An 11,205-nucleotide genomic window follows, 5' to 3' on the forward strand; every position below is an offset into this window, starting at 1 on the left:
AAGGAGCAAAGGATGACCCGTGCTGCCTATAGGCGTAAAGAGAGAGAGCAACAACAAAAAGAAATTGTATCTATAACATATTCACCGACTTCTGAGCCAGTGGGAGGGGCGAGGCCAAAGAGATCTGCAACGACAGACTTGCAGGGAATGCTTAATAAGCTTCATAAGCCAAAGGATGGTTAAGTTGATGACGCTGGAAATGAGACTTTATTATGGAAAAGGAAGAAATTAGTTTAATATTTGAAATAATATAAAAAGGATTATATGTTTGTAAAGAACTTATAGTATTTTGAAAGATTTAAAATATTTGATAAACTTAAGATTGGGATTTTATTTTACTTTTCCAGCTTTGAAGAAGGAAGTATTGACTTAAGATTTTCTTGAAAGTATTGACTTGAGAGTGAAGAAAGTGAAGGAAAAATTTAAGTGTAAAATGTAAGAAAAAAATTATATAAGATGTTTGATAGATATTTAGATCTTTAAAAACTGTTTTGAGCTCAAATGTTGAAGGTGGATAGATTATATTTAGAGAAAGTATGGAGTGAATAAATATTATATAGTTTTTGAGTAGATATATTGTTTTTACTTATTGCTTTATTAGAGTTAAAGTATGTATATATTGATTGTATTATGTTTGTTTAGTTAAATTGTAATTTAGATACAGAATGGGATGTGTTTTAGTCCTGTATTTGGTTCCAGGAAGTCCAGGGGGGGAAGGGGATTAGGGGAATTATAAAAATTGATGTATTTACATGTTATAGGTAAACAATAATTGTATTGACAAGAGGAGATGCTCGGCTGGTATCCCAAATTGCACTCGATGAGGTGGTTAGAAAGGAGATGGGATGTAGGTAGGTGGAAAGGAGGAAGGAGGAGAGGTTGTGGGTTAGAGGGAGGAAGGATAGGAAAGTGGATGAGGGTGGAGGCAAGGCGGGGACTGCCGAGCGTTTCCGAAAATGTATTGACTTGGATTATTTTTTCTCTCTCTCTGCTTGTGTATGTAAATGCATCATATTGGTATCTGTTGTTTAATTATAAAAATCAATAAAAATTTTATTTAAAAAAAAAATCAGGTCCAGTCCCAACCTTTATACCCTTTCTCATCCTAAGACTGTAGACAGATGTTCAGCAACCTTGCACTTTCTGCAGACTTTCTACTGACCATAACTTTCCTCATACCCATGTACATATGAACCTGCACCCATCAGCTACTTTCAGTTCCTCATTTTTCACAATTCCAGTCCTTATGTTTTAAATATATTTAAAACAAGCAAGCTTAGCAAAATCATATTAAGTACAATTGCAGTTTAGATTACAAATAGTTCCCCTGGTCTGCATAGCACAGACTTTGGTTCAATACTTTTTCCATGAGGCCTGATTTAGTTCATCTGGGCCTAAATCTTTGTTCTGATCCAGAGTTAAGTTGCTTTGTAAATCCAGATCAGACAGATAAACTCAATAAGAATGATTATAAAACAGACATTTTATTCAGAGATACTTGCAGTTGTGGTTGTTACTTCTGGATAATACACATCTGTTCATTCTTATAGGTAAGAAATTAATACTTCCTCCACACCAACTTGTAACGTTGAATGAGGCCATCTGAGTCCTCCGGTGGTTCCATACTTAACTCAGACAAAGGCATTCCAAAGTGGCACATGGCCAGGATATCCTGTGAAGAACTTTAGTGGTTCCTCCCACAGATCTGATAACATAGGATTGCTGACTAGCTAAAACTACATTACCCATAAGCCATCTCTTAAGGAGACAGCACTTAATCCAATAAATGCCAAACATTCTAACATACAGATCTATATGCTCTAGTCAGGGTTACATGATCCAGAACAATCTTGCATAGAGGAACAATAGCCAATATTTTCGTTTTCCACAACTGGTTAATATACCACACATAGGAATAATTCAGAACAAGTCAGCAAGTTGATTGATTATATGCCATCAAGTCATTGTCAGCTCTTAGTGACGATCTGTCTCTAACCTGGTCCTTCAGTTCTTCCAATGGTGCATTAGGGATGCTGAACTGAATCTGTCCATCTCACTGCTGGTAATTCTCTTTTCTTTCCTTCCACCTTTCACAGCATTAAAGCTTTCTCTATAGACTATTTCATGCCAATCAGAAGGACATTTTAAATTAAGATAATTGTTTGAAGTCAATATTGCAACATTTAATTGGTCTCTATGTTTAATACTTCCACGTCTCTACTATATTAAATAGGAAAGATTCCGATCTTGAAATGTAATAGTTGAAGCTAGCGAATGATATTGCTGATAACTCTCAGACCACAAAGTAATGCTGCATGTAAAATGTGGGTCAAGTGGAAAGAATGACAATAGAATTCCTGAGTTTAAGGTAGTGGTTAAGTTATTGCTTAGATCCAGGGGCAAGCTTCTGCTTAAGTATGGAAATCATTGGGCGACTTGGGTTAGTCAATCTGTCTTGGTTTATCCTACTCCTCATGGCCGTTGCTATGGATGTAAATGAGGGGAGCCATACAATACTTGAGTTTCCAGAGGATATTAATGCAACAATAAAAAAACATAATGTAGTTCCCAAACAAAGGACTGTTGGAAGTTGCCTTATATTTATTTCAGCATTGCTTACTGAATTCAGAGTGGAGCCTCTGTCAGTATTGAACCAGAGACATTCTATAGGTAAAGTGGGAGACATTCTTTTTTTTTTAAAAAAATAATATTTTTATTGATTTTTTTTAAAAATTAAACAACAAATAGTACAGATATGATGCATTTACGTACACAAGCAAAAAAGGTAATCCTACTCAATATATTTTCGAGGACGCTCGGCAGTCCCCGCCTTGCATCCATCCTCATTCACTTTCCTCTTCCTTCCTCCCCCTACACCCACAACCTCTCCTCTTTCCTCCTTTCTACCTCCTACATCCCATCTCCCTTCTCAACCACCTCACCAAATGCAGTTTGGGGTACCAGCCGAGCATCCTCTCTTTAACACATTTCCATTATTTACCTATAATATATAAATACATCAATTTTTATAATTTCTATCCCCTAATCCCCTTCTCCCCTTCCCCCCGGACTTCCCAGAACTGAGTACAGGAATAATCACATAATAAACCAAATCTAACCCGAACAATCCATTCATAATATAAACAAGTATATACTTACTTTAACTCTAACATACAATAATCAACTTAACTGTGAACTATATATATAAATTATATATGAAAATATTTATTAATAACAATAATTAATCAAAGGCTATATGATAACTATTCATTTCATATTTTCTCTGAATATAATCTATCCATCTTCTCCATATCAAGATAAATTTCTCTTGAGACTGGTCCTTCAGGTATGCGGATATTTTTGCCATTTGTGCAAAGTATGAGACTTTCTGTTTCCAATCATCCATAGTCGGTAATATCTTCTTTTTCCAATTTTGAGCAATCAATGTCCTTGCTGCTGTTATACAGTACAACATCAAGTTCATTTCTTTTGAATCCAAATTATCCATGATACCCAATAAAAATAATTGCGGTGCAAATTTTATCTTTTTCTTAAAAATCTGTTGAAGGTTCCACCAAACCTTAATCCAAAAAGCTTTAACATCCCTACAAGTCCACCAGATATGATAATAAATTGCATCCAGATTACCACATCTCCAACATTTTGGCTGCAAATTCGGATACATGCAAGACAATTTTTGGGGATCCAAATGCCATCTATAAAACATTTTATAAAAATTTTCCCTTAAATTCTGTGCCTGAGTGAACTTGACATTTCTTACCCAAATTATTTCCCATGTTTCTAGCATAATTGGTTCTTGAATATTTTGAGCCCATTTAATCATACAGTCTTTAACTAATTCTGTTTCTGAATCAAACTCTATCAAGACACTATATATTCTCCTAATATGAGCTCTACTTTGATCTTTAATCTGTCTTATCAAGTTCACATCTTCCAATGTTACACCTAACTTTTGATCTATACGCCATCTCTCGACCAACTGGCAATATAAGAACCAGGACTGGAGAATATTATCTTGTCTCAGTTCATCTAATGATTTAATTTGCCAGTCCTGTCCCCTTAAGATAAGTAAATCCTTATAAACAATTCCCTCTAGTATGACTCCCCTTGTCACTCCTTGTATTGCATGTTGCAGAATAGCCCATATTGGGATTTTAAAACTTAACTTATAATAATACTTTTTCCAAACTCTCAAGAGTGCAGTTCTTAAAATGTGAGACCTAAAAACATGATCAACTTTCTTATCAAAAAATAAATAAGCATGCCATCCATAAAATAAATCCCAACCTTCAAGAATCAATAAATCTCTATTAGTTAAATTAATCCAATCACTAATCCAACTTAAAGCCACCGCATCATAATATAATTTTAAATTTGGGGCTTTAAGTCCCCCTCTTTCACATGCATCTTGTAAAATTTTAAATTTAACCCTCGGTTTTTCCCCCTGCCAAATAAACCTATTAATACTTCTTTGCCACTCTTCCAAATTCAAATCCTTTTTTAAAATAGGTATCATCTGAAACAAAAAAAGAAACTTAGGAAGAACATTCATTTTAACCACTGAAATTCTCCCCAGTAATGATAACTGTAACTTTTTCCACTCATTTAAATCCTTTTGGATTTTTATCCATAACTTGTCATAATTATTTTTATACAATTTAACATTAGAGGCAGTAATATAAATACCCAAGTATTTCACCTTTTTCACTATTTCAAAACCAGTTAAGTTACTTAAAGTCTCTTTATCTTTCAACAACATATTCTTAGATAATATTTTAGTCTTATTATTGTTTACTTTAAATCCCGAAACTTTCCCATACTGTGTCAAAATCTGTATCAAGTTTCCTGCTGAGTCAATCGGTTGCGATAAGGTAAAAACCAAATCATCAGCAAAAGCTCTAAGCTTATAGTCATTCTTGCCCAGAGTTATTCCTTTTATAGTTGAAGATTCACGAACTTGAATTAGTAAAATCTCCAGAGTCAATATAAACAATAAAGGTGATAATGGACATCCTTGCCTCGTACCTTTCTCAATTTTAATTAAGTCTGTCAGTCCTCCATTTACTACCACTTGTGCAGATTGTTGTTGGTAGATAGCCTTTAACGCTGATAAAAATCTATCCCCAAAATTCATTCTATCCACCATTCGTAATAAAAATTGCCAATCCAACTTATCAAAGGCCTTTTCAGCATCCAGGAAGATAAGGGCCGCCGGAATTTGATTATTTTTATCCAAATATTCCAACAAATTTACGATTTGTCTGACATTATTCTTCATATATCTGCCATTTATAAATCCAGATTGATCTTCATGAATAATCCATTTCAATACTTGCATTAGTCTATTAGCTAAGATTTTTGCAAAAATCTTATAATCCGTATTCAATAAAGATATTGGCTTATAATTTTTAGGCTGGGTCAAATCTTGATCCTCCTTTGGTATAAGTGAAATAAATGCATGCCTCCATGATGGTGGTACTTCTTCTCCTAACAAAATACTATTAAAAAGACATCTCAAGGGTTCTAACATTTCTTCAGACAACATTTTATAATAAATTGCCGTTAACCCATCTGTACCAGGGGCCTTACCAACCTTCAATTGTTTAATTGCCTCTATAATCTCATCCAGCACAATCGGAGAATTCATCAATCCTTTTTGATCATCTGAAAGTCTAGGAAAGTTTACTTGTTGAAGATAACTATCTATTTCAGAAGTTTGTATATTCTCAGAGGCATATAATTTTGAAAAATATTCCGAAAAAGCCTTTTTAATCAAATCTTGCTGAAAAACCTCTTTGTCTTTGTAACTTATTTTCTCAATAACTCTTTGTTTTTGTTTCTTTCGTAGTTGATAAGCCAGGTTTATCTGCATTACAAAATGTGTTATGTTTCATATATCTCAGATTGACTGCCATTTGATCAGCCAATAACATGTTGAATTGTTCTCTCAGCATTGCAATAGATACCTTTAAGTTATTATTCATTGGATTTTAAAAAAAAGCCTTCTCCTTTATTTTTATCTCTTGTTCCAAATCCCTGTGCCTTTGTAACTGCTTTCGCCTATGAGCAGTGTTCATTGAAATTAAGGTACCTCTCATAAATGCTTTGCTTGCATCCCATACCATTGACATAGATGTGCCTTTATTCATATTCAACGTAAAAAAGTCTTTTAAGTGATCTTTAAGTTTCTGTACATTAATTTCGTATTTTAGTAAATTCTCATTTAATCTCCAAGTCCTTTTACTTCCACCATCAGTTGTAAATTCCATTCATACAGGACTATGATCTGATAAGGTCCTAGAAAAAATCTTCACTTTTTTGACCTTAGGGATTAAGTCAGTAGTAATCAGAATAAAGTCAATTCTAGAATGAGATTGATGTCTATCTGGAAAAAAAGTAAAATCACTTTCTCCTGTATTCCAATCTCGCCATATATCTTTTAACTCCAAATCCTCTTGCAGTGTGAAAAAACTTTTAGGCAATTTAGTTTGAGTTGAGGCTCTTGAAAAAGTCTTTTTATCTTTTTTAGGATCTATTACACCATTCCAATCTCCCATCATAATAACAGATTTGTAATCCAATTGAGTTATCTTTTGATGTAAAAGACTATAAAATTGTTTCTGCTGCTGAAGTTGGTTGGGTGCGTATATACCAACAATAAGACATTTTTCCCATTCAATAAGAGTTCAATAAACACAAATCTTCCTTCTGTATCAAAGTCTATTAACTTTGGCAATAATTCTTTCTTAACATAAAGAACTATGCCTGCTTTTTTCTTTGGTGCAGGGGCAATAAAATGTAAACCCAATTTAGAATTAACCAAATACTTTTGATCTTTTGATGTAATGTGCGTTTCTTGCAAGCATATAATATCATTTTTATATTGTTTCAAATAATGAAATATTTTCTTCCTTTTTTGTGGTGAATTCAATCCATTGACATTTAAAGTCATTAACTTAGCCATCTTTTGGCTTTTGGAGCTTCTGGAGCATTCCTTGCAAATCTGCCATGACAGATCTTTTAGATCAGTGGTTCTCAACCTGTGGGTCGGGACCCCATTTGGGGTCGATCGACCATTTCATGGGGGTCGCCAAGCAAGGCTGTCCGCCATTTTTTTTGTCCGCCATTTTTCCCCCCCTTTTCTGGCGGGTGCCTTACCTCCCTTGGGCTGGGCCAGCTGGTGGTCGGCCTGCTCCATCTCTGCCGCTTGCCAGCTACACCTCGGCCAGCGCAGGGGGCGGAACCACGCATGCGTGGCGCTCCCAGGCAGGGAAAGTCCCCGACTTACGACCGGTTGGGTAGTCCTCGACTTACGACCAGTTTAGTCCTCGACTTACAACCGGTTTAGTCCTCGACTTACGACCGGTTGGGGTCACGGCATTAAAAAGGTTGAGAACCACTGTTTTAGATCTAGCCCCTCCCACTGGCTCAGAAGTGGGAGACATTCTATCATTACACTACAGTTTGTCTCATGGTTCATCAGATCGTAGGGCTGCCTTCTTTCACTACAGTGAGCCGGCTATCTATATAGAGCTGTAGAGAAGCATTGGGGCTGTGATGCTACACTAGCTTTGCTTGTAGAAGGTCCTAGTTTCAATGCCAAGCAATTCAAATCCACAAAGATGGGAAAGAATTGTGCTAAGTAAACAAATCAACTGATACACAAGGAGTTGATTTATCAGGTTTTGTGGTCATACTCTAGCTAAATAGGAGACCACCATGATGAAATCCACCAGGGCTTTCAACTTTTCTGTCAACACTACTATGCTTCCAGCTTTTACTTTTGTGAAAGTCAAAATCATCAGGCTTCAAACTCTCACAAACAACCTCCCACAGGATATGTTACAGGGTTAATGCAGGAGCCATGGATTATTCCACAGGTCTCAATTTGCTTTTACTTTATGCCAGAGCCCATGAGTAGGCGTTATATAAGATAAATCTCATTTCTCTAATTTTAAAAAAGAAAAATCTAGTGAACAGGAGGTGATAAATGCTGTGCTGCCTACTCAGGTTCTGTCACATAAGATGTCAAGTTTTTTATTTTATTTTATTGTGTGTTATCTGACAAAGACAAGCAGTTTTATTGAACATTTTCCAGCTTTGTAACATATTTTTATATAGTCTTTGCTTATTGTTTCTGTCTCAGTCTTGAAATAACAATAATAATAGTAATCATTTCTCAGTTTCCTGAGACAATAGTAATGTCATAGTAGATAGGCATACTGAATAAAAATGCTAATACTTAATTCTAGAATATTTCTCTTCTACACAAATGACAACATTTCTATAATGAGCAAACTGGAAAAAAGGGACTAACATAATTAATTATTGATTGTAAGCTACTTTGGGAGGCAGGCCCTAAATAATGAAATAAACAAACAAAACACAATAGGTATACATGTTTCTATTATCCCAGGATATGTTGGTACATAGCAGATAATTCAAATTATAATCCTCTTGTTGGTAAACATATTTAAAATATCAGTGTCTATGTGTGGGTGTTTTTTCAAATTGCCTAGTTTAGCCATTTTTTAACTTTCCCTGGCAGGAAATCATTAAAAACAGCTTCACTTGCTGCAGTTGAACTGGCAGAATGTTTGTAATTTTGTAAAGTCCAAATGTAATCTTTTCCCCCCATTCAATCATGTCCAAATTCTCAGAGACTATCTCAGTGATGGCGAACCTTTTAGACACTGGGTGCCCAAAAACTGCCCACCCCCACACCGGCCCCCCACCCCCACCCCACCCCCATCCAGCCCCGCACCGCCCCCACTCACCCACAGGGCCACCTACCACCTCCACGGCCTGCTGCAAATCACCCAGGTGGTGCAGTAGCGCCATGGCGGCCATGCCCTCCACCCACGCCCCGCAGCATCATCTGTTTGCGACGGGGCGCAAGGGCAGAGTCTTGTCTCCACTGCCATGTCCTTGGCTGCGCTGCTCCAGGCGGGCCATGCCTGGAGGTGACTCTCCCCCAGGGGGGCTGATGTGGAGATGGCTGTGGGGGAGGCGGGGCTGGGGCGACGGCACGTGTGCCCACAGAGAGGGCTCCGAGTGCCACCTCTGGCACTCGTGCCATAGGTTCGCCACCACTGGATTATTTGGACTAGTCCTTGCAATTTTCTTGCCAAGATTTCAGAAGTGGTTTATCATTGCCTGCTTCTTGGGACTGAGAGAAAGTGATTTTGTGTCTAGGCTGGACTAGAACTCACAGTCTCCCAGTTTCTAGCTGAAGCTTTAACCATTACACCAAACTGGCTCTCTTAAATACATTCTACAATTGTTCTAAAGATAGATCATAAATGATAAACAAAGATAAGTACAGTCAGCTGGGCATAGCTGGTCCACATACTGCTGTATTTTAGCTTCCAACAGATCTCCCCTCCGAAATGCTCCTGGCTCAGTTCCACTGCTGTTTGGACACACCCAGGGCACCCAATTGCATGCCCATTTCTGCTTTGGAAATGATTGGGCTGGTTTCATTTCTGCCAGATATCTTTGAAGTGATGCTAAATGGACTGTAGGAGCTTCTTTCTAAACTGGAAGAATGACATGCTTTGGTCCATCTTGTGATGGTATTAAGTTCTCATAAATAACCAGCCTTTTTCTGTTTCTTTGCAGAAATTCCCAAGTATATTTTATTATTCTCATGGGAATCAAAAGGTCTTAGTTTCAAATATGCATATGGCTGAAGCCTTCATCCCAATATTTTCTAATGATAACTATTATTAATAATTGTTGTGAACTGCAATCATATTATCAGAGAAATCTCTAGGAAAAAATGGAAATACACCTATACCAATTTTAAAAACCAGATAAATTACTAAAACAGAATTAAAAGTTTTAAAAGTAATTGAAAAAAATAATGCTATATCACCCCCATGTGCTCACACAAACACACACACAAATATTCTTCAGGTCATCCTCAGAGAGCTTCTTCCATTAATGTATGACCATAAGCTGATAGAAAGTAGCAGTCAAAATATAATGATATGTAAATTAAAATAAAAGGCATAAATCAAATGTATAGAATTAGCTCCTCCTTTAAAAAAATCTGCTTCCTCAGTTAAATAGGTCTTCAATATTCAGCAGCTCCGTATATCTCAACAATTATCCAGAAGATGGAGCATGTCTGTTCATTTGTTAGACTAACATATGCTCTTCTCCAGGAGCCCAACACATCTTACTTGGGATTGGGAATAAATGGTGCACTGTCATATAGTGAGTGTCAAGAATGATTCGCTCTTTCACCTAGTTTCTTCTTCGCTCTCAACTTGACAACAATCAGGAGGGAGGTGGTTGAATTGCACGAGGTGGGAATGGAATGCCAAGACTGTCTGTAGACCATAAGACCCTGCTTCTCCCTTCAAGGCAGGTGTTTGACAGTTCTCAAAACAAAAGGTGCATATTCAATTGGACAATGCAATGGACTGAGGGGAATGGCCAAGGGGAATTCAAGTTTAACTATGTGGATTTTGAGTGGGAAATCCAGAGCTAGTTTTGCTTCTTTTGTGCCAATGTAGTGTGTTCAATAAAAGTGTTACTTTTGAGAAGAACAATGTCCCAGGAATTCCTTTCTTAGATCTGCTAGCTGGACACTTGACAGCAAGTTTACATGGCTGAGATGGGCTTGAACCTGAGTCTTCCTGGACAACCTTACCCTTAGCCACACGCCAAGCTGGCCCTCTATGGATCAGACTGTGACTGATATGGGGGTGGAGAGAGGGAGGGAGGGGGAGGAGACTATAGAGGGAAGGAGGGAAGATCTATTATGAAGACCAAAGTCTTGTCACATAACTTCCCAGCCAATTATATATTGCCTATGTTGTCAAAACATCAGGCAGGGCCACATTAGCATCTTAATACTGAAAATTTGTTTAAGAAACTATACTATTGGCAGAAAATAACATGGGAATGCAACATTTAAAACAAAAATTGCTTGTTGTTTTCCCCAGGAACCTCAATAACAGAGGCTTCTTGAATAGATTTCTGTTAGATCGCGCAGGCAGTAAGACACGAGTCGAGTGACAGTCAGCTCTTGGTTTATTGGCAAGGCATAAAGTAAATCCGGACTGGCTCTCTGGGCCAGGGGAGCCCTCTTTTATGGGATTCCCCTGGCTTGTAATCACACAATTCCATTGGCTGGCAAGACCCTGTTGCTAGTTAGCCAACCAGCAACGGGCA

Source organism: Protobothrops mucrosquamatus, unplaced genomic scaffold (genome assembly GCF_001527695.2).
Source record: "Protobothrops mucrosquamatus isolate PMUCROS unplaced genomic scaffold, P.Mucros_1.0 scaffold250, whole genome shotgun sequence".
Classification (NCBI taxonomy): domain Eukaryota; kingdom Metazoa; phylum Chordata; class Lepidosauria; order Squamata; family Viperidae; genus Protobothrops; species Protobothrops mucrosquamatus.